The sequence below is a fragment of the Copidosoma floridanum genome, unplaced genomic scaffold (genome assembly GCF_036245765.1).
Source record: "Copidosoma floridanum isolate Cflo_tuat_1 unplaced genomic scaffold, Cflo_Japanese_pri ptg000032l, whole genome shotgun sequence".
Lineage (NCBI taxonomy): Eukaryota > Metazoa > Arthropoda > Insecta > Hymenoptera > Encyrtidae > Copidosoma > Copidosoma floridanum.
Window position 1 is genome coordinate 2,239,025 of NW_028321909.1, and position 25,621 is coordinate 2,264,645.

Genomic DNA, 25,621 nt, shown 5'->3' on the forward strand with positions numbered 1-25,621 from the left:
AAATAACAACGGTTAGTTTGGAATACCTGTCGGTTATTTCCACGGATGTACTCGAATTAAAAATTATGTTGCTCTCATATTCTGTACTCAATGTTCAAACTTGCTCGAGACTATATAGAAAATAATTGTTGGTTAAAAAATTACTCATCTGCTATGTAAAATAATCCATGGCAAAGGCGACCGAGGACTTTGAACCGATAAGAGGGCGCCAGGGAGAAGAGACTCCAGCCAATTGGAACCCTTTGGCAATTCATGTATACGCAGATATGTATCGATGTAAATCGGGGGGAGGCGGTCTTTTTTCTGGCGTCATCTGATCTAAGCTTGCCAAGTCGCCATCCCCATAGCGTAAGGAAAATACGTGTATGAGGTTCCTAGAGTTGCACGGTCCGCAAACTCAGCATAGATGGCGTACTGTAGCGAAGAGAAAAATGGCTTAAGGCGGGTCATTGGCAAAAATGTACTATCCATGATCTTCTGACGTCAACGTGACGGAGATGTAGTCACAAAAGTACGTCCACATTGCCGTATATTGTCGTCACTTATAGTTAAAGTGTGTCATGGGCGCCATCTTTCTCTTATCTACAGTACGCCATCTATGTTGAGTTTGCTGACCGTAGGGACCTCATTAATGAAATGTAACGGAAAGAGAAAATATTATAAATGTTGAACCGTACGCAGATGTTGAAGTAGGAAAATCTTTGAACTCTTGCATTAACGAGTACAAATAAATAATTCAATTCTACGATACCTAGTCATGAGTGGTGATACTGTGCGCAAAAAAAATATGACAAAGATATTTCGCTATCATCGCTAAAAAAAATAATTAATTCAACAAACTCAAGTCGTAAATCTTGGGGGAAAACCTGCAAACCGAAGATAAGAAACTAAGGGGGGACGGGACGAGAAGCCGCTCGGTTAGCAAATGCATAGCAAGCCCGCAAAAGCTGCAACAAATAAAAACAAAGCCGAAACTTTTCTAAGCCGCTACACATGTACATGGGTACATCCGTAGTGGGTATCTGTTGCGTTGCGAAGCTTGAAGCTTATCGAGCATTTGGAGCACGTAGTCGTAGTTATTCGCACGACCGTTGCTTCTATGTGTGTATGGGTGAATGAAAAAAAAAAAAAAAAAAAAAAAAAGATACCTCAGCGTTTTTACGTATATCGTAGTATGGAATGTAGAGCTTGCTGCGCTAAATGATTTTTCCAGCGCGAACTCGCTTGGTGCCGATACGGTTGATTTGATTTTTTTACTTCTCGGTATTGGAGCGACAGGTGTTTATTTGTTTTCGACTCGGAGAGAAAACGTTTGGAAAGGTGGACCGATAGTCCGTATTTTTTACAAGATATATAGATATCGAGAGACGTCACTTGACTGAGAAAAACGTATATGTCTGAATAAAATATAAATAGCAAAATAAATAATTTCGTGTAAAATCATCTGATTGACTACGGGTTTTTTTTTTAATTGAAAAAAAAATTTAAACATTGAAAGTTTGTTAAATACGGTGCATTAAAAAAATGGATTTTCTATCGAATTTAAAGTATATTTATATTTGATATGAAATAATCATTTTTTTTAAATCATAGTAGAATTATCTCTCAGAATATCGAAAGTATTAAAATGATAAAATCTATTATAATATATTAATTTTAAAATTCTTTTATTTCACATGCATAATTTTAAATAAAATTATTTAAATACTAAAAATTTTAAGTACTATTGAATTCGATTGTATTGTTTGAAATAAATCATCAAGCCATATTCATTTTATCAAAATAATGAAAAATAAATCTTTTATTACTATTTAATTTGAGTAATGTAGTTAAAATGAATTAATAAATACACTTTCGTTGAGCATTTATTTTAAATGATATTATCAGAACTACGAATAATAATAAAGATTTAGTTAAGCTGATTGGATTAAATATAATAGCAGTTTAAGGAGGTTTGGGAGAAAAGTTTAAAGTGTAGAATCGTGCCAAAAAAATATATGCTACATTTGAGCATATCAGGAGTGCACATGAATATTTTTTAAGATTTTTCACCACGGAAGATTTCCGAGAAAATGATTATTAAATATTGACAGTTTAACACGGTCTCTTATTAGAAAACAAGGTTAGGTTGCCTTTTAATTAAAAATAACGGTATATTATAAATGTATTAGATTAAAAAAAACGTTTTTATAGATGCTTTAGTACAAAGGAAGATGCTCAACAAAAAAAAATCACGACTCGCCAGGCATTTTTCCAAAATATAATCAATTCCAGCCCTACAGATTCAAGTTTATAGAGTGCAAGAGGAGGTGCGCGATAAAGGGGGCACATCTGCGCGGGCAGGGGGCAGCGCTCGGAGACAAAATATTTTTTCCGAGGATGCAAGGTTTAAGTTGGTAGCACCTTGCATCTCCGATTCCAGTTCCCAAGTCCAAACCGCTCCCGTTCTAAAGCGCGAGAATTTGAATTACAATTTATAGACACTTGAAAAAAAAAAAAATGTATAATCATAGGGAAGCCAGTGCAAATTACATTAGAGAGCAGTAATGTATAATTTATAAATATATTTGTATTATTAATAATACATAACCTAATATTTGATTTCAATGAGGCTCTTTTACCGTCAAGCTTGAATCAGATGAAATCAGATATATTTATATTGTTACCTACGAGGTTGTATCAAAGTTATTGTTGATTCTGTTAATTTCAAGTAATATTTTTATACTTTGGTGTAAAATATTTTGCCTTTACTCAAAAAAACCCAACTTGTAGCGATTAATTTAAAACTTATGTGTGTTTTATAACCACACTTGTTTTCTTGGATGACAAATGGATTGATTGTACGTTTGTATATTAAAGCATATATATTTTTGTTATCAGTACAACAGTCACTGTACCAAATTATACGAAAAATTAAATAGCACAGCATTAAATTTTTATCAGATGTGAAACAAAAACCAAAATCATAAGTAAAGTGGTGTAAAATTTATTTTAAAAAAATATATACATATATAAATATTAGACTGTTACAGGATACGTATTCATGACAAACTGTATCGATTGTAGAACTTAATTGGTTTTAAAATTTTGCAAAGACTACTTGTGTTACTAAAGATGTACATCATTTTGGAGCAAAAAACAAATTGCACCAAATCTTACATGTAACGATATACTTTTCAAAGAGTCTTACAATACAATTCAATTATATGACATAGAAAATCACATATTCTGTTTTACAAAAAAAAATATATACATATATTAAGTACATCGATCTGTACCGATTTAGTTCTCTTATATTTACATACTATACAAGTCACGCACAACGGGTAAAACATAAAATGTCCATTTTTGGCAACGTGGTCAACAACATTGGGAGACCACTGCCTTGAAAATATCAAAAAAAATCGGATGCTGGGTCGACATTAAATCTACGAAATCCGGCTTATTGATGATATTCTTCGCATTAGTCGCGATAAACCGAAGAGCCCTGCGCCTCAACCTGTCGACGTCGTGTCTATCCGCGAGGACCATGTACTCGACAACGTTATCGGCGCTCACTTTTTTCACGAGTTTGTCCACACACATCTTTTTCAGCTGCTCGATCTGGTACTTGTCCGCCGCGTACAAAAGGTCAACGGCCACGTCACCCAAACCCTTGACCTCCCCGGTGTACATGAACCGCAGCATTTCCCGCAGAGTTTTGTACTCAATGTCATCGATGTGGATGGTGCTCGTCTTCTGCTCCACCATCAAAGTGCGGAACATGCTGGCGAACACCGGACTCTTCACCGCCAGGACGCACCGGTGGGCGTACATCATTTTACCACCAGCCACGACAACCACGTCGCTGAACTGCTCGTTGTCCAGGAGCATCTTGTAGTCGTCGAACGCCTTGGCTTTTTGCCGCAACAGAGCGTACTTCTTCGGGTGTTCGTCCAACTCCTCCCAGTCGCTTCCCGAATCGTCGTCCTCCTCGACATCCGTCGTCAGATAAACGTCGACCTTGTGGAACCAAAACTCCACCATGAACACCTGTGGCCCGGCCCTCGTGTCGAAGCAATCGCACTCCAGCATCGTGGACTCGCTCGACCATTCGGTCCGTGTGAATTGGAAGCTCCGCGTGCCCGTGTTGTTGAGGAACCGCACTTCCACGTCGCCCTCGATTTTTTCCTCGTTTTTCAAATTACAATGCAATATCTGGTCGTATTCCGTTTTTTCGGAAGACTGTGCAAACGGGAACGATTGGGTGGTCAGTTGGAGCTGCCACTTGTAGCCCAGACAAGGGTCCTTGAACACTGGCGACACTACTCTCCCGTTTTGGCTGATGTCGCTCAGGAATACCGTCCACTGGTAGTGGTTCAGTTTCTGACTGATCACGCCGGACGTGCAATCGGTGTCCAAGTTGAATGATGCCATTTTCTTTCTTGTATTGAAATCGCACTGCACAACCAGTCCTTAGTCAACTGTTTGTTTTGGTATTCTTTGACTGATGCCTTTGCGATGATTTTCAAAAAGTGAATATTCGAGGTGATACTCGTGGAACAGATAACTATTATTTGACACTAACTTATTGTGGAGAACATAAGCTACGACTGACGCCTTTGCAATGATTTTCAACGTACAAATGTAACGAAGTGAAAATGGATATTTATCATCGTTCATTGAGTTGGTCGTTAATAGCCTAGTCGGTCTTGGGATTGGTCAGCTATCTGATAAGCGCTTAATGAATTTACGACAGAAAAGTAAAACAATTACTTATTCCTTGATTTTATTTGGAAGAACGAAAAATGCATCCTAACCAGTCAAGAAAGCACATTAACAGAGTAATTAAGAATTATTAATTAATATTTTATCTTCAAGAAGTAGTTTTTAAATTGCAATTCAATAACACGATGTAAAACATATACTAGCCGCTTGCTCTCATTAATAAAAGTATAAAAATATAGTCATATTATGGTCCTTATAAGCTTGCACATTGGTAAAACTCTAGTTTATATTAATATCTTTTTCCATAAATACTTTGTAGTGTTTCCTACAAGTAACCAGACCAATCTTTTGTCGACTACTCCATCATTTGTACCAAGTTTTGCTAAAACAATTGACAAATAAAGGCCGTTAGATTCAATATTCTTGCGAAAAGTTTGAAATATTGGTGAATACAAGATATTCGAAGATAGGCGCATTGGGCTGTTTGCATCGTATGTGCATTTATCAGTATAGCCATGAAGAAAGTTGTCGATGAACGCATAGAAAGTCGAGAAGCGAATTCGGACTAACAGTTGACGTAATTTTTCTCATGAAATTTGTACGCCACCTCATAGCAAAAGCGCACGCGGAGGTCTAAAAGAAAGGCCCCGGGGCCAAATTCATTAAGCGCTTATCAGGTAGCTGACCAATCCCAAGACCGACTTGGCTATTAACGACCAACTCAATGAACGATGATAAATATCCATTTTCACTTCGTTACATTTGTACGTTGAAAATCATTGCAAAGGCGTCAGTCGTAGCTTATGTTCTCCACAATAAGTTAGTGTCAAATAATAGTTATCTGTTCCACGAGTATCACCTCGAATATTCACTTTTTGAAAATCATCGCAAAGGCATCAGTCAAAGAATACCAAAACAAACAGTTGACTAAGGACTGGTTGTGCAGTGCGATTTCAATACAAGAAAGAAAATGGCATCATTCAACTTGGACACCGATTGCACGTCCGGCGTGATCAGTCAGAAACTGAACCACTACCAGTGGACGGTATTCCTGAGCGACATCAGCCAAAACGGGAGAGTAGTGTCGCCAGTGTTCAAGGACCCTTGTCTGGGCTACAAGTGGCAGCTCCAACTGACCACCCAATCGTTCCCGTTTGCACAGTCTTCCGAAAAAACGGAATACGACCAGATATTGCATTGTAATTTGAAAAACGAGGAAAAAATCGAGGGCGACGTGGAAGTGCGGTTCCTCAACAACACGGGCACGCGGAGCTTCCAATTCACACGGACCGAATGGTCGAGCGAGTCCACGATGCTGGAGTGCGATTGCTTCGACACGAGGGCCGGGCCACAGGTGTTCATGGTGGAGTTTTGGTTCCACAAGGTCGACGTTTATCTGACGACGGATGTCGAGGAGGACGACGATTCGGGAAGCGACTGGGAGGAGTTGGACGAACACCCGAAGAAGTACGCTCTGTTGCGGCAAAAAGCCAAGGCGTTCGACGACTACAAGATGCTCCTGGACAACGAGCAGTTCAGCGACGTGGTTGTCGTGGCTGGTGGTAAAATGATGTACGCCCACCGGTGCGTCCTGGCGGTGAAGAGTCCGGTGTTCGCCAGCATGTTCCGCACTTTGATGGTGGAGCAGAAGACGAGCACCATCCACATCGATGACATTGAGTACAAAACTCTGCGGGAAATGCTGCGGTTCATGTACACCGGGGAGGTCAAGGGTTTGGGTGACGTGGCCGTTGACCTTTTGTACGCGGCGGACAAGTACCAGATCGAGCAGCTGAAAAAGATGTGTGTGGACAAACTCGTGAAAAAAGTGAGCGCCGATAACGTTGTCGAGTACATGGTCCTCGCGGATAGACACGACGTCGACAGGTTGAGGCGCAGGGCTCTTCGGTTTATCGCGACTAATGCGAAGAATATCATCAATAAGCCGGATTTCGTAGATTTAATGTCGACCCAGCATCCGATTTTTTTTGATATTTTCAAGGCAGTGGTCTCCCAATGTTGTTGACCACGTTGCCAAAAATGGACATTTTATGTTTTACCCGTTGTGCGTGACTTGTATAGTATGTAAATATAAGAGAACTAAATCGGTACAGATCGATGTACTTAATATATGTATATATTTTTTTTTGTAAAACAGAATATGTGATTTTCTATGTCATATAATTGAATTGTATTGTAAGACTCTTTGAAAAGTATATCGTTACATGTAAGATTTGGTGCAATTTGTTTTTTGCTCCAAAATGATGTACATCTTTAGTAACACAAGTAGTCTTTGCAAAATTTTAAAACCAATTAAGTTCTACAATCGATACAGTTTGTCATGAATACGTATCCTGTAACAGTCTAATATTTATATATGTATATATTTTTTTAAAATAAATTTTACACCACTTTACTTATGATTTTGGTTTTTGTTTCACATCTGATAAAAATTTAATGCTGTGCTATTTAATTTTTCGTATAATTTGGTACAGTGACTGTTGTACTGATAACAAAAATATATATGCTTTAATATACAAACGTACAATCAATCCATTTGTCATCCAAGAAAACAAGTGTGGTTATAAAACACACATAAGTTTTAAATTAATCGCTACAAGTTGGGTTTTTTTGAGTAAAGGCAAAATATTTTACACCAAAGTATAAAAATATTACTTGAAATTAACAGAATCAACAATAACTTTGATACAACCTCGTAGGTAACAATATAAATATATCTGATTTCATCTGATTCAAGCTTGACGGTAAAAGAGCCTCATTGAAATCAAATATTAGGTTATGTATTATTAATAATACAAATATATTTATAAATTATACATTACTGCTCTCTAATGTAATTTGCACTGGCTTCCCTATGATTATACATTTTTTTTTTTTTCAAGTGTCTATAAATTGTAATTCAAATTCTCGCGCTTTAGAACGGGAGCGGTTTGGACTTGGGAACTGGAATCGGAGATGCAAGGTGCTACCAACTTAAACCTTGCATCCTCGGAAAAAATATTTTGTCTCCGAGCGCTGGCAGGGGGGTACAGAAGCGCCTAAGCGCCACCTAGCCCACTACCCCGGAGCTAGTTAAGGTAAAGTAGGGTATAGTGGGACAACTCATAAACTGGCGGGAGTAGTGGGACAGTAGAGGAAAATGAAAATTTACGTGCCTTTACTTAGGGGTGATATTGAAAGTAAAATTGGATAAATATTCTGCTGCTTTTAAGTAAATAATTACTGCAAAAGCGCCATTTATTTGCAATTCTAATGGAAAGAAAAAAATTAACAAATGTTACATGTCCAACTATTGCTTCAATTACGAACCTATGCGAATTTTCAACTTGGATGAATCTGCCTTCATGTTGGTGCCAAAGGATAACACTGTGTTAACTAAAAAAGGGGCCAAAACAGTCTATCAGATTGTGGGCAAGAATGAAAAAATGTGCATAACAACTTTGTTTACAGCCAATGCTTTTGGAGTCTTGCCTCCTCCAATGGTCTTATTCAACTTAAAAAATACACCCAAAAAGGAGATGTTATCCAGGATGCCTAAGGAGTGGGGTGTTGGCTATTCAGATGGAGGCTGGATGAATGCAGACACATTCTACAATTATGTGGCGAATGTATTTTACAAGTGGCTTCTTAAAAATGATATACCATTCCCAATTATTCTTTATGCAGATAATCATTCGTCCCACGTATCAATACCACTGTTAAAGTTTTGCCAAGAAAAAAAGATTGAGTTGATTAGGTTGTTTCCAAATGCAACCCATATTCTGCAGCCCTTAGATGTAGCTCTCTTTCATACACTCAAAGATAATTATAGACGTGTTTTACGTCAATGGAGAATCAACAATGAAATTGTCGATTTTAAGAAATCATTGTTTCCTGAAGTCTTACATCTGGCTTTGAAAGATTATGATTTTTCTGAAGGTATAAAGCACAGATTTGAACGATGTGGCTTGTACCCTTTTGATCCCAATGCAGTCAACTATGATTTTTTAAATAAAAGTTCCAAAAATAGAAAATCCAAAGTTATCAAAGAATCCAGGAGTGATTTGAACTATGATAATAATCAAAGCTTGTTGCATATTTTTGAAACCAACGTTTTGGATTCCCAGACTTTGCAAGTCTTAAAAATCATGAACATAATGAGATTTGGACTGGAGACATTTCAAAAAAAGAACTGTTTTTTTTCTTGGAAAAAAAATGGTTGAACCTGGTATGTATTTAGAAAAAAATTATTTACAATTCAACAGTTTGTGAAAATCTATTTTTGCTTAATATTACATTAAAATTTTTTTATTCAAAATTGTTTTTGCACTATTTACAATTTATGTGTGCAATATTTTTTACAATTTTAAGTTGTTAACAGTGTGTCCCAATAATAGTTTATAAAATATTTAATTTTAAATTCAAACAATTAGTTAATAAGTACTATTTTTATTTATTAACAGAAATTTCTCAAAAATCCAACTCATTTGTTCAGGATGATAGCTGTGATATTAATAGTACCTTAAATATTAATAAACCCAAAGAAAAACCAAAAATAAAAAGTATTAGTAATCTTACGGATAAGGATACGTTGGGTGTAACAAACCTATTATTAAGTAGAACAAAGAGTCCATCGAATGATCTCCAAAATATAAGTCCCGTTCCTAGTAATAAATCACCTTATCCTACTGATCACGCTAATAGTATAAATAGTACTAATGAAGATATTTATGCAAACAGTGGATTAACAGAAAGTAACAAGATAGATGATGTCGTGGGCGATACCAGTGTGCAAATGATTGAATATATAATTGAAAATGATGTATACCAATGTGAGACTGTACCAGTTATCGATTTATCGTCAGTTCAAGAAGTAACAGTATTATCCAATACTTGTACAACAGACAGTTCGGATTCGGGCTGCAGCACTACTGAGGCTCCCACTCTTATTTCTAGTCTTACTCTTACTAATATATAAAGCAAAATCGCTAAAACTGTTGTAATCGCTAACCACGAAAACTACTGAACCGATTTTGCTGAAATTTTGCACACTGATTCATGATACTTCCTAAATAGTTTTAGTATAGTTTTTATCTTAAAAAATTTAATAACAATAGCAATGAATGAGCTCAAAGTTTTACAAAAATACGCCAGCTTTTCACTTTAGTTCAGTAAAATCCACTAGGTGGCATCGACATAGAATCGAGGTTACCTGCAACAGAATTAAATAAGTGTGGTTATAATACGCTGGAGCGTCTCGATAGTGATGCAGTCGTGCTTCGGCAGTTCAACGAGCTGTATAGAGAATGATGATGATAGTCTTGATAGTCTTGCAGCTGGATATCCCGGTTACGGACGACACTCTTCTGTAAGGGGGAAGGGACTTAGATGTCCATTCACCCTGAATCTCGACGAGTGCGATAAAAAAAAAATTTATTCCAACCGATGACATCTCTGGCATAATACCAGGAGACATATCTAGCCAGAGCACAATCTGCACCAACTTTTCAGAGTTGTGTGGCAGTCCCACCATCCCGCCTGGTGCAGTCAGACAATTTTTGGCTACAAATGTAAGCCAGGGAAAACAGCTCTGAGGGGCACGGGCAGAGCCACTACGGCTACCTTCTTAGTCGTCGCGTCCCCAACGCGCTTACCCACATGTTCCCGCCTAACGATGAGCGGTTGGTTATCCGGGGAACGACCCGAAGACAAGATATTTTTTGGTCAGCAGCGTACCTTCCTCCATCACAGTCTCCGTACATCGAGACTCCCAGGGTAAGAATCAAGCAACCGTAGCTAGCTCTTCATCATCAGGAATAAAAATAGCCTGGAAGTTTCACCACTGGCGCTGTTTAGCGCCATTATAAGTATTTACGTTCCCTACTTAACCATCAATTTCATCGGTTCTTTTTAGGGGCCACTCAAGTGTAAACTACCTTGCCAACAAATACATTTTTATTACCATTTCCGGAAGCGATTCGTTGACTAAAAGACTATATTAAATAAAGACGGACACTATTAAACCAAGTCAGCTATTCACTGGCAGACGTCACCTGCGGAGTTGTTCGTCGCAAGGCTGGAAAACCCGGTAACCAACGACCCTATACTACCCTCTCGACTCTAAGCATTCAACCAGGAATCACTGATCCTCTCCAAGGTCTGCGCTGGGCAAACATATAACAGCTATAAAGGAAAAAAAACTTGAGCCAACGGGATAGCCTCCACTGGACAAGTATCACTAACCAATCTCCCCATCTAAGATCACTAAAACAACTGAATCTGCAAATAAAAAAGGTGCTTTAGACACCAACGTCTTCGACGTTATACCGGGAGACGTTGGGAAAGAGCACTACAACTAGCCCCAAAGCTTCGGACTTTGTAATTTTTCTCCTAATCAGTCTGGGTCTTCAACAGTAAGCCAGAGAAGATCACCCTGAGGTATCCAGGCAGTCACAATTGCTGTTAACTGCAGTCAAGAAAGAGTTAACTTAAGAAGCTTACCGGTCTTTTTTAGGGCCATCAAACGTCGAACTACCTTGCCAACAAATGTATTAAAATTAACAAAGTTGACTGAAAATAGCCTTTAGGGGTCATAAAAGTCGTAAGCATACCAATAGTCGCAAAAGGGTATATTGGAAAGAAAACCTCAAATGTATCTAATGAATACAATTTTAGGCGTCAAGAAACTGACGCAGAAAATTTATCGAGATTGAAACAGCAGCGTCAAAATCGACACATAAAAAATCCATTACGTGAGAGATCAGTTTTTCATTGTACCCTTATAGCAATCTCTGAAATCTTTAAAGATTCTACTTCAGATTTTTAAATAAGTAGAAAATGTATTTGTTTTTGTGGCAATAAAAATGTAGGGTTTTAAGTCCAGGACTTTGTTGCTCTGGTAATAAAGTTGTGAGATAAGAGAAAAAAAATTTTTTTTTAATATACATTTTTTGGGAGTTTAAAATCTTAACAGCTTCAAAAAATAGCCTTTTTCGTGAATTATACGGGAGAAACTGTAAATCAACGGCTTCTTATGGACACCGATTATTTTATGGCATTAAGAATGCACGGTACTTTTTAGCATAATTATTTTTTTTGAATTCTCACACCTTATTATTTGACCAAATAAACTCTATGGATTCCGAAAAAATATGTATTTAATAAGAAGATTTTTGTTCTGAGATGTGTCAGGAATATGTGTAAAATTTCTAACTGAAAATGTTTAACATTACATGTCAACACACTACGGTGTTTTATTTCGTAAGTCTCGGGCGAAGCCGAGACGGGGGGCTGCTAGTCTTCTATACTCAGATAATAATGAATTGAAAACAACAAATGACACTGACAGTATGTAAAATTCATCATTCAACTAGGAATATGATATAATGTTAAACTTAAAAACCCAATATCTTAATTTTTAATGCTTCAGATTTATCATTGGCAGATCGTCTAATTTACTTCGAAAAAGATTCCACTGACCCGACCCGCAATGAAAAATTGCATGAAGTTCATGACACTTTAAATAGCCAAAATATTAATGAAAGCCCAGAAATTGAGAGCACTTATCAAACTCAACGTAATTTTTATTTTCTTACATACTCTACATTTATTTACTTACATTTATCATGCCTCTCTGTCAATTCAAAACGATTTCTCATTTCAGAAATACAGAAAAAATTTACTATCCTAAAAAATATTGTCAACACACCTAAAACAAACATTTCACCGAAAAATAGTCTTAATAAAGATATGCCCCCCGTAGCTGTGGTTGATGAGATGTTAAGTTCCTTAGAGAAAAAAGAAGAAATTCTAGAAACTGAAAGAAAAATAAATTTTAGATAATAAACAAGAAAGAGAGAAAAACAACCATCTTTAAAAAAAATTTTTCAAGAAATTAAAAAAAACTTTAGGAGCAAAAAAATCTTAATGAAAGAATTAAAAGCATAAAGAAAATTATAAAGTCAGCAAATCAAAAATAAAACATAAATGCATTGAATGATGAACTTAAAAACTCCAATAATGAACTGGAAAATATTGATAAACAACTGACTGAGTGTGAAGTAGAACTGCTTCAAAGCCAAATAAAAGTAAAAAAAGAAAAATTGTAATTGTAATTTTTATTAAGAATACCAAAATGTTGTTCATTTTAAAATAATAATGCTAATGGTGCCTTCTAAGTCGATATTAATGTATTCAAATGTAATAAAATGATAGTAATAAATTAAAAATTCTTATATCGTCCCACTACTGACGCCTGTACTGTCCAAATATATATATATATTATACTTGCCGTACGTATACCCGCCATCCTCGAAAGGTGTGTCCCACTACAGCTGCACGCAAGACTTCCACTAAAAATTCAATAATTAAATAACAAATCATGCAATTGAACCTTTTTTTTTTAATCGAATCTTCAATACCTGTACTTCCTGTTGATAAAGTTTTAGCTTCTATTTAATATTTATAACAACTTCCATTTAAGCACTGAAAATTTTACACTCAAAAAAGCGTCCCCCTACCCCCCTACTTTACCTTATTACCTTGACTTTTACTCTCTTTGCTGCGCCTTGTCTGCTATGTACATGTACTTAATGCTTATAGCTAGCCTAGCTATGAAAATCAACCCACATATACTTAAATATGTAAATTTTTGATCGTTTTTCCTTTCTCTCTGTCAAGTGCACCTATATCAAGTATCTCCTCGAATTTTTGTATTGTTTCTCAAACATGCATGTTTTAGGTATAACAGATGGAGTGTAGAGAAGTGTGGATAGTTTTTGACCAAGAAGAAACTAAAATCAAGGTGCGAAATGGAAGAATAAACAAAAGCACTCTCAATAAGTATTTTCCAGAAGGAGGAAAATTGACATACACAGTTGGTGAAGACACGTACTTGTTGTATACAAAAAATGATTCTTTTATTCTTGAACCTCGTAGTTATACTTATCATCGAAGAGTACCTCATAACAACTCTCCATAAGCGAGTAAGTAATTACAGTAACAGATAATGAATCCTCACATCACACACTGCCTACAATAATTATTTTAAAATTTTTAGGTAAAGTACCAAATATGAGTACAAAACGACAAGCAAGATTTGAAGAGCTGATTCAAGTAATTTCGAAGTCTGATCAGAAGGAAAATGAAAAGATAAACAATAGCGTAGTATCAATCATACGTACAAATTACAAGTCGTTACTGTGATAAATCTATTGTATTTCATTAAATATTATTTGATATAGAGAAAAATACATGAAGATCATAAAAAGCTTCAGAATTTTAAGTTTTTGTTTAAGTTATAAATTTTTGAAGTTAACACTTTATTTATACTCTATTTAATTACTCTTAAATTTACTGTTGTGAATAAACTAATCAAAGAAAATAAGTATACAAAAAAATTAGTATTTTAATAAAGAGTATGTATAAGTAAAGAAGAAAAATATAAATTATCTTAATATAATAAATGAAATGTTGAACATTACAAAAAAATGTAAAAAACTTTATGCACCTCTTCAGACTATAAAAAAAATTAGGGGTTTACTGTTTAAGTATTATTGTATGAGTAAAAATATTAGTGCATGGAATAAAAACATAAATGTAAGTAAAATACATTTACATATTGACTTATTTGAGTATTTATTCAAGTGGAGTTTATTAATTGATGTTGATGGATTCTATGCTATTCACAATATCCAGATATAAGTTAAAAGCTTCTTCAGTCGTGGTCGGCGTTTTTGTTTTTTTAAATAGCCCTACTAACTCTTTCATCTCTTCTGAATACAATTGAGGATCTTTGCAATACATATTTATCAAGTTTTGAATTACAGTTTATCTACTTCTTCCCTACAGTCTTCTTTACCATGAATTTCTGAGCACTTAAACAGCTGATTCGGTATTCCACCTGGAGCATTGCTTTGACGTCAGATTCTGTGTTTGTTCCACTCTTTTCGAGTTACGTCCATCTCACTTTGGATCAAAGATCCAAAGCAATATCTTGACACTCAATGTTGAGCTTGTTGTTTACATCTAAAAGTTGTTTGTTTACCATTTCCTTAAATAATGTTACATAAAAATTTGCGAATCTCTGTCTGAATTGTCTCCAAAAACTTTGTATCCTCTGGTTAAGGGTCGATTTTGCTCTTAAAAAACTGTTGCATCCAGCTTGCTCATCATTATGATGCCAACGAAAGGCCATATGGAAATCTTCCATTAGAGTGGCTTCAGTGCCATTGTCAGCTCTCATTAAGGTAGGGATGAATCCATACTTTTCAATGCATTTTAAATACTGATAAGCTATTATTGATGGGTCATTGTTCGACGTTGCTACTGTAAGCCACAGGACTTTCTTAGAGTACCCATCAATGCATCCGTACGTGGGGAATCCAAATCTTTTTAGCTTGTCAAATTCATCAGCATGCCAGAGAAAGTTCGGTCCTGGAACACTGTTTACCCTTCGTTTCAATCTATACCTTGCACGAGCTTCTACTTGATCAGGATCTATTAACTGCATGATCCTCATTACAGTTTTTTGTTTTACTTTTAGATCATAAACATTTCGTAGCCGTTTTCAGACAGCTCTATACCCTAAACATGTTCCACTTCCTTTTAACTCTAATAAAATTGCTAAAATAATCTTTGATACAGTACTCTCAGCAATGTTTTTCCTTTTTAAATCAGAACTCTGGCAAAATCTCGATAATGAACGAAGAGAAACACTAACGCCAAATTTATTTCTCAAAAGGTGGATAATACACTTTAAAGGATAATCTTTTTTATACCATTTTTTTATGCCAAATAAATATGAATTCAGGCAAGCCATTTGTAACGAAAATAGTAATTATCATACAAAAGTTATTAATACAAAGGTAAGGTTATCTTGTTAATGATAAGAAAATATTTCTTATAGTGATACATTTTCAGAGAGGTACATCAACTTTTACATGAAACACGATAATGCTGAAAAAATCAACAATTTTGTCGTCAAACGAACGGTAGATGTATATACACGTATAATATCATAATATGCTTATAGCTATAGCTAGTAGCTAGCTATGAAAATCAACCCACATATAGCTAGCTCCGTGGTAGTTGGCTAGGTGGCGCTTGGGCGCTTCCGTAGGGGGGACCCCCCGTATTTAAATCAGTTGTAAATCTTATTTCAACTGAATTTAAATTACATTTAAATCGCTTTTAAATCGCTTTTAAATCGCTTTTAAATCGTATTTATATCGGCAATAAATCGCAGGTAACCGCAAATGAACTTTTTTTGCAAAAGGAAAAATTGCCTTCATTTTTTTCCACTTGCAACAGTGCAATTACAATTGGAATAAAAACAAAATATTGTTGCTTAATATAACCGAAAGAGGAGAATGTTTGGTGTGTGCTTGGGTGTGTGATTAAAAACTCAATTCTTTTTCTCTCAAAAAAGCGTTATTAATATAAAAACAAAAAATTATTATTTCGACGTAAGTGTAAATATACTTCTTACATTTTGGTTTTACTGTGTATTTAAATCAGTTGTAAATCTTATTTCAACTGAATTTAAATTACATTTAAATCTTTTTTAAATCGCTTTCAAATCGTATTTATATCGGCAATAAATCGCAGGTAATCGCAAATAAACTTTTTTTGCAAAAGGAAAAATTGCCTTCATTTTTTTCCACTTGCAACAGTGCAATCACAATTGAAATAAAAACAAAATATTGTTGTTTAATATAACCGAAAGAGGAGAATGTTTGGTGTGTGCTCGGGTGTGTGATTAAAAACTCAATTCTTTTTCTGTCAAAAAAGCGTTATTAATGTAAAAACAAAAAATTATTATTTCGACGTAAGTGTAAATATACTTCTTACATTTTGGTTTTACTGTGTATTTAAATCAGTTGTAAATCTTATTTCAACTGAATTTAAATTACATTTAAATCTTTTTTAAATCGCTTTCAAATCGTATTTATATCGGCAATAAATCGCAGGTAATCGCAAATAAACTTTTTTTGCAAAAGGAAAAATTGCCTTCATTGTTTTCCACTTGCAACAGTGCAATTACAATTGAAATAAAAACAAAATATTGTTGTTTAATATGATTGAAAAAGAACAATATTTTGAGTGTGAAAAAACTAAATTTTTTTCTCTCAATAAAGCGAAATAAATAAATTAAAAAAAAAATGTTTATTTTGACTTAAGTGCAAATCTACTTTTTACATTTTAATTTTATTTAACGTTTCATTTAAAATTAAATCTTATTTCAATTTTACCTGAAGCGTATTTCTATCGGTGATATATCACAGTTAAAAGTAATTTAACGTAGCAGTGTATAATGAACACTTAAATAATATTTAATTTGTGTTATACAGTAAATCGCATTTCATTTATATGGTTTTTACACACTACAAAATATAAGCTAATTATATGGTGACATGAGTGGTAACTTACTTTCACTTCTGACTCGTTTTTATGTACCTACCAGCAAGAGTAAGAAATATTTTACAGCTAAAATCATTGTGAGCTTACATTTGCTTATTATAAAGCACTATAGTTCGTTTATAATTAAAAAAAAATAATAATGAAAATATTGCGATTTAAGATTTAAATCGCATTTGAATCTTTAAATCTTTAAATCACGTCGACAGCCCCTCGCCCCGTTCCTTGTCTCTCTGAATGATACTCCCAAACCTCCTTAAGGCTTTCAATTATTTTAATAAAAGAAACTCGGAACTTTTTACTAAAATTGCATTTTTAGACTGAAGTGTTGAGAACACGGTTGCTTCTACTCCTGACAGTGCTGATAATTGAAAAAATACTAAAAAATTTATCAGAGCATGGATTATACATTTAAAGCTTTGAAACGTTGAAAAACCTCATAACTCTAGGTTGATGGCACGTACATGAAAATGACTTCATTTACTTTAATCACCAGGACTAAATATAAATACAAATGATTTTGTATTTCAGTTATACAATGTAGTTTAATTTTTTAATTAAAAACACATCACTTATATTTTTCTCAATTTGAATTACTATACAAAGTTGAGAATTTCTTTTACTTATTTTATTTTAACTTTTATTTAAAATGGAATATAAAATTTATATAAAATTTGAGTATTGCTTTTAAATGGATTAAGTATTAATTAAAATAAAAATAATGTATTTAAGAGTATTTGAAATTCCCGAAATACAAAACCTCTTCACGCATAATTTATACTTGTGCGTATTTATGTAAATCCGCGCAGCAGCAGAAGCCTGTACGAAAACTTCCTTTTCCGGGTCTCCAAAGATAAGCGAAATTCGTATGTTATACTTATACTGTTCGTTCGAGGTTCGGACTAAAGCCACCGAAAGTTTATTCACCTCCGAGACCCCGACGTTGCTTTTCGACAGATATCACTACAATGCGTGGCTATACTCGCTTTCTCTCTCTCTCTATTTTGTATTTTTTAAGCGATTTCACAGACATACTCTTTTTTTCCTGACAATTCAATTCTACTTAGCTATCACTTGGTCAAGTTGTGGTATTGTCGGGTCAACACATTTTATACGGGCAACTACGAATGACGATGGTATATTATATATATATATATATATATATATATATATATTACCATTGACGATGGTTCAAGTATTTGTTTATAATAATCATCATATACGTAATAAACCTAACATGAATATTTATAATCTATGATTGAACGACTGCAATGCGGGAGCTTTCAAATTATCGTAATCCTGTAATAGTAAAAACTTGTGAAAAGTTTAAAATGTATACATTTACGAGAGCTGCATCATTCAAGAGACCTTTCTGTCGGTCTCAATGATTTAATGGAGATTCAATAAGTTTTTTTGCGCCCAAAATGTTCTTTGGCAGATTCGAAAAGTATAAAATTGTACGGTGTCGAGGATGATGGAAAACTAATAATTTTTTCTTACAGCAAGTAGCACGTGTTGAATGACATTTTTGACAAAAAAAAAAAAAAAAGAGTCCGTGACACAATTTTCTACTCTGCACAAGGAAGCCTTTCGGGATGTATTAGCTGTGATGTTTGTGTCACGTGTGCACCGGTAGCAAATAACCCAGACGCGAAAGCTAAAAATTTCCGATAAAAAACCTGGAAAAATGAGATTCCTCTGGTGCCGCTGCTCGCCTTTTGTGCACTCCATTATGTGGAAGCCGAGGTGGAAGCTACGCCAACTTTAAAGCGAGAGAACGCACAAAAGCCCCCGCGAGTTACGTGTAATCCCTGCACACACAGACGAATCCCGGCGACATTTTCCTCTTTTGCGTGTGCATGTGCGCTGTATATGCATGTACATTTGAAAAGTTCGCGCACGAATTTCCGGAGGAAAGTACATGTGATTTGAAGTTTAGCTCTTATCAAAGGGAAACAAAAAAAATGTATTTTAGAATAGCAGTGGCGCGCGACACAACTCAAGTTTCTTCTTCTATAGTTGAAAGCAACATAATATTACAAATTGTGATTAACTAAAAAATGTGACTTTATGATTAAAATGTTAAATAGTAATTTCTACAAATGATTTTGACTTGAATTGGAAGCGAATCCTTGAATAGGGCTATGTAAGTGTTTCGCCAATAGCAGAGATATTTATTGTCAAGTTCATAATATATATAGACAAATTACAATCTAAATGCTTGAGATTTCGAATATTCCAAAGAATCGTAAGTATCATTTCCCGGCTCTCTCTCTCTCTCTCTCTTTCTCTCTCTACACCTGTAGTAGGAAGAAAGCATTTTTAATTTAAAGTGGAATGATTCTCTTCTGTGTTATGTGTCCGACAAGGCTCTGTCCTAGTATTTTGCATTTTTCCAACTTTTACAAAAAAGTGCAAATAAGTAAAAGTTTCATTAAAAGTTTTAAAAGCACAGGGTTGGGGCAAAATTAAGTTTTCAATGGATTTTCATTACAAAAATTACATGCCTTTATTTCCGTGACGTTTGTAACATATTTAAATTTAAGGGGGTTGGTGTCTGAGTTTTTGAAAAATTCTATTAGAAGTTTGGTCGTGATGCTATGGGTATCTCTGTATCCATATAGCAGATCATAGGAAAAATATTGCACGTAAATCCAATTTTCAAAGCAATTTCTCTCTTTCGTTAATTTTTTTAATAGCATAGCATGAAATTGCTTACATAATGCATCAAAAATAACGATATAATATAAAAATTTCTTAATCTCTAATTAACTTTTGAGGTTGACTATAGACATTCGAATTCAAGGGTAAGTATCGTAAAAGTAATCCGTTTAAGAAATAATGTTCTGAAAGAACAAAAGAAAAAACCTGCAATGTATACCTGTAAATCCACAAAAAATATCCCGCTTTTGTCTCCGATTTTTAAATAAAACATTTTGTTTTGAGGCACACCCTTTTTATTAGATTTGCAATTGTAATTTTATCTCTTCACGTATGTCATTTCGATTAATATTATTTGTGTTCAAACATGTTAGAAGTCGATAACTCTATCTTTTTACGGTATTATACACCTTTTGCCTTTGTTTTATTGGGTTATTGACAACAAAAACATAAAAATTTTGTTTGTACTTTGTTGGGCTCCAACGTTTGGCACTTCAAACGCATAGAAACGGCAATAAGCCACGTCAGAGATTAAAGAAAAAAGAAACTCACGAAAAACTGTTAAGAGCATTAAAATGAGCGATGGAGAAAAACCCGGCAGTCACGCACCAAACAGCCGTTTTCCAGCTCAGTGTACCCGCGCCTGCTGTCAACCGAAACCCTCGTTTCGTCATTTCTTTTCCTTACACCTCTCGTACATATACATATGTAAGTACCTACGAGTATACTTAAGTCGGAAACCTCCATTAGCTGCTATAAGGAGAAGTTACGAGAGAAAAAAAGAGAGGCATTGCATCGATAAGCTTCCATTTCACGCTCTTGCACCGTTCATGCATCATAAGCTGCTGCACCACACCGTTATCCCCCCGTCCCCCCGTCCCCCCGCGTATAGGTGCATACTTAAATACCCAACCCACAAGAAGATATATTTAGGTTTATCCTTTTTTTCCTCCATATCTCCGTCCGGAACTGATGCGCATAATATATGTGCGATACTGCAACAGCTTTGTCAACACACACGCACGTGTGGGGGTGTGTCTCGCGGCGCAGCGACGGCGCTATCTCTCTCCTCGTTTTCGAGGAAAGGGTATTTCGAATTCCAAGCCGCGTGCGCGGCTGTTTTCTCTCTCTTCCCTCCCGGACCGTCTCGCGTAAAAAAGTGACGGAGGAAGGGAAAAATAAAATACGAGACTAGAGTCGCGTAGGTCGAGTGTGTTTACCGAGGGAGGTCTGCCCCTCTTTTTTCCACTTATTGTGTTCGTAGGCATGTACATACGTGTAGGTCAAAATCTGCGAAAAATTGTACAGGGTGGAGGGGACGCTTGGAAAGTAATCAAAAGCGCCGTGAACGGAGCTTAAAATGAAGCTTTGGGAGTAGGGTTGGAAATTTTTGATCGGGTCAAAAGTTACGGGGGCGATTAAAGTTTAGGTAAAAAATCGGATGAGTTGACCAACGAGAGTTTTTTCCTTTTTCGATGGGCTGTAAGTACTAACTCTATAACTTTCATCTTAGCTGCGGTACAAATAAAAGAGTAGAGCCGTAATTTTCATTTTTATCTCTTTTTTGGGGGGTCAAAGTGAAAGGTGTGCCTCAGGGTGAAAAAAACATTGTCCAGACCAAGGGCGTCTTTTGCCAGATGTTACCGCCTATACGTTCCAACACTCTAGATAGGACTGAGATTAAAACGTACGTATCCAGAAAATTTTTCGTAGATTTCACCTATACGCAAAAGTACAATAGTTAATGCGTGTCGAGGATAGGGTCGCGCCTTCCTTGCTTTTATGGAGGCCATATGTGGGAGTAGGAGGTACCAACAGTCTATGCGTGCGGTTGGCAGGGGAAAGAGAAAGGGAGTAATAGAGTTTGGATGATCTGCTGCCGTAGCTGTATGGGTGGGTGTACTTTCGCCCTTTCAGGGGTAACGCTATCGAGACTTTTTTTAGTATACTCTACTCTATATAGATAAACCACTCTGCGCTTAAAGGACTGCAGAGTTTTTTTGTGGGGCGGTCGAATTTTTTTTACTTGTATATATTACCGAGGTCAGTATTCTCGGAAAATATTGGGCGAGAAAAAAAAAGAGACTGAGCAAGGGACGGCTGGGGAGTTTTGAAGGTATACAGAGTCTTCGAACAAAGAGACCCTGTGATGGGTTTACGTTCGATCGATTGACTTTCGAGAACTTTTGGATAGATTCGAGTGGGGCCTATCGATCCAATAATCAGGGGGTGTTTTCAGACAACTCAGTACTACAAATGTGCAAAAGAGGCCTACTCTGTTCGATGTGAAAGTTTTGTGAAAAAAAAAAAAGTATGTATATATTATTTCGCAGTGGAAAATTATTTCTTTTCTTTGGACATGGTTCGCATCACTTTCGAGGACTTCTCGTAGAGTTTTTTTTTTCTCTCGTCAATCCGCTTCGATGAATTTTAAGCCTCCGTCCGACACGGAAAGAAAGAAAGAAGTTCCGATTGTGCGGCTTTTAATTAAATTTCCAGCCCCTCCCCCCTTTCTGCGCATAGACTGAATTTCACTCTTGGCGGAACAAAAGAGGATTGATTTCCCGAGACTGGCTGTAAGTACCAATGATAATACACCAATTGAACGTGTTTTACCTCAAAAGCTTCTTTTATTCATGCAATGAACTCCGTACTTTTCGTGTAAAACGAAAAAATCTCTCACAAATACATGTACTGGGGTATGTGAAATAGTACTAAAAAAGTGAATTGCTCTACGTGCACAGTACAGCAGAGTCACTTGTATGAAGACAAAGAGAGACCACAGTCCAAGTTGATCTCAAAATCGAAACAACAAATCTTACAAATCTTACTTGAGTGCAAAGATTCGTAAAACTGTCTTATTGTTGCTAATCGCTGCAAAAATTTTTATTCCTCCTCATCCCAAGTTCGCCTGCGCACAAAATATTTACGACATGTACGTCTAAAATGCGTGTAACTAATGGCACACATACACACTCACCATTACAGCAGAGAAACGCCTACACTCGGCTTAAGATCCATTGTTGTATTCGTCCTGTATATAAAGTCGTTTTCTTTCGCGAGGAGGGATGTATACTTTTTTATTTTTCTTCTCGGGCGCAGTAGGGCGTCGCCGTCTGCGAACTGGATTTTTTTTTGCTGTATATCAATGCAAAAACGCCTGTAGGGTGGCTGGGTCCAGTGAACCTTTTCTGCGAACAAAGGGCTTAAGTTTGCTGAGTAAAAAAAAAAAAAATGGATCAGTACTTTGGTGTCGCTCATCACCGACACACAAATTGTATGAAATAAATTTCTTGCATCCATCGCGACAACAGTAGCAGCAGTATGGGCGTACTTTTGGAGAACCAACATAATTACAAAGTCCGAAAGAAGAGAGGAGTAAGAAGATTCTCGATTTCTGTAAAATGTCTTGTAAAATACGCGGTAAAAGCTAAAATATGCAAAACTGGAGAACCTGACCCATGGAGGCTCCGCACAACCTTCTTTGCGAATAATCAACTTATTTACTAAGTATTTTCCTTACACTTACTGCGAAAAATCTTGTACGCAACGTGCGGGGCGATTTTTCACACTCGTGTGATAGACTCACACTCGTGGCTGGTGACGGTAACTCGTGCTACGCACTCGTGTGCTCAATTTGCACTCGTTCCCGTCAACTCCAGCCACTTGTGCGAGTCAATCACGACTCGTGTGGGAAATTGTCTTTTCCGAGGTCTTTTCCGCACTTATTACGTAAATAACTATTGTCTAAATACTGAATGTGACTTAACAAATAGTATTTTGCTACTAGCTCTGAGAAATTAAAATCGATTTTTGGCATTTAACTTTTCATGCGGATATTATACAGTCAAGATAAAATATAGATTTCGAAAAAATAAAACGTTTGACCACTGGTGTACATCTAAAAAATATTATTTTCATGCTTTTACAGTGAAAAAGATAATATTTTACAGGTTAAAAAATCTGTTTTTTGGCTATATCTTAAAAAGTCAAAGAATATACATTTGGTATCAAGAAGAAAATTGTAGATCACAAAAAAATACCTTTTTTCGGTATTTTCATTCATTTTCTCAGAACCATCTTTATACTCAAGAAATTAAAGAGAACAGAAAAAAATCAGTTTTTTTGCTATACCTTTTAAAGTTTTCAATAAAGGTATGTGTGTGGTAAAACTCGCAATAATCTACAAAAATAAGTAGAAAATTGACGCAACAGTAGATGAGTTAAAAAATTTAAAACATTCGCACAAATATAATAATACTTTTTGCCTTGCTTTTTGCTCCAGTAAAAATGTAGCAGCCGTGCCAAAGATGAAAAAATTCGATTTTTTTTTACTAGTGCATTTTTTTCAATGTTTGTTCGGTCAGGAGAGGCTTGAAAATCCACACAAGGTGTAAAAACTTTACAAAAACGATATATTAGCATCAACTGAATGGTCACGTACATTGTATAGTATGCAAGCTTCATAGGCACAACCAGATACTAATTGCCAGTCTCCATTGAAGCTCAAGAACCATCTGACTGGAAAGGCGTGAAACATGTCTGTACAGGTAAAAAAAGAATAGAAGAGAGGAAAAAATATTTTCACCGATAACTGCCTGATATAGTCTGCCGTTGAGTCTGTATACCACACACTATATTGTACGTAAGTATACTATAAGGCGAGCCATAAGGATGTGTAAGTGGCAAATCATACGTATAATATAATATGTACAATACGTGTAGCATTATACGTATCATTCGTACAATGTGTATGTGTATACTTTCTTGTACTATAATACAACAATGCAAAGCAGCGACTAACGCAAAAAAAAACCACAGCCAAAAAAAAAGGGAAAAACGAGTCGGGACAAGTCGATATCGGTAATCCTTGACATCGTAGTAGTCGTTTGGGTACTTCATTCTACTCGCAGATATTCGAAAAGGGAAAATAATTTAATGAATACAAAAATTGATCGGGAAGAGGAGACGGAAGATGTAAAAAAAGCCGAGCCAAAAGCGTCGACTCTTTTATATGAGTTAGGTATCTACGAGCGTTGCTCTCCTGCAGATAGGCATCAGCTCAATCGACTAAACACACATGTATTCTTCATAACCAGCATCGGTCGAGATTTTCTAACCCCCAATCCAAACACCGTAGATTTAGTGATGGCTCGGAAAAAAAGGGTGGCTATTTCAGTTTGTTTGGACACTCATAGGCATGATATTTTTGGAAACGAGGTTTTTCTTCTTCAAATCTATACGTATAGCTCCGGCGCTGATATTCTATTTACAATTTACTCGTTTTCAGGGAGAAGAGTAACGTCAGTCGGTATAGGTACAGAGGAAGACGAGGGCTTATCTCGAAAAAACGACAAAAATATACACATCTGCTGATTCTGACGAAAAAGAGTCATTTGAAATGTTTTTGCGACTAACGTGCTTTTGAAACAAATGGACACCATATTATTTTGGACTCACAAAATTGATTGGTACGTGACTGAATCATTTTCATTCGTTGTAGGAAAAACCAAAAAACAAAGGCATTAAGTTGTAGTTTTAGTTAATTTGAAATAAAATTATACACGCCATTTAAAGTTCAAACCTCATCCCTTGTAAATAACATACATATTTTTATTTAAATAGTTTTTAAAATCATTATTTGCTTATTTACATAAAAACAAGAAAATGAATAATTGATGGCAACGTATTAAAAGTGTGGAGATAAAATATAGTAAGTAACGGTCGTTTGCGAAGATAAAAAAATGAGAAAAAAATTGAAATTTTTTAAATAAATTGAAATAAACTGAAACTTTTTACTCCACGTTAAATATAAAAGTGGTTTCATAGCGACGAT

General features: G+C 35.6%; 1 protein-coding gene and 1 pseudogene across 3 annotated transcripts in view; both read right to left on the minus strand.

Annotated features, from left to right (window-relative positions):
• The window catches only part of Src64B (Tyrosine-protein kinase Src64B), a 78,211-nt gene that overhangs the window by 41,226 nt on the left and 11,364 nt on the right, over window positions 1-25,621 (minus strand). The window lies entirely within an intron of this gene.
• On the minus strand, window positions 14,529-15,526 carry LOC149373322 (uncharacterized; annotated as a pseudogene).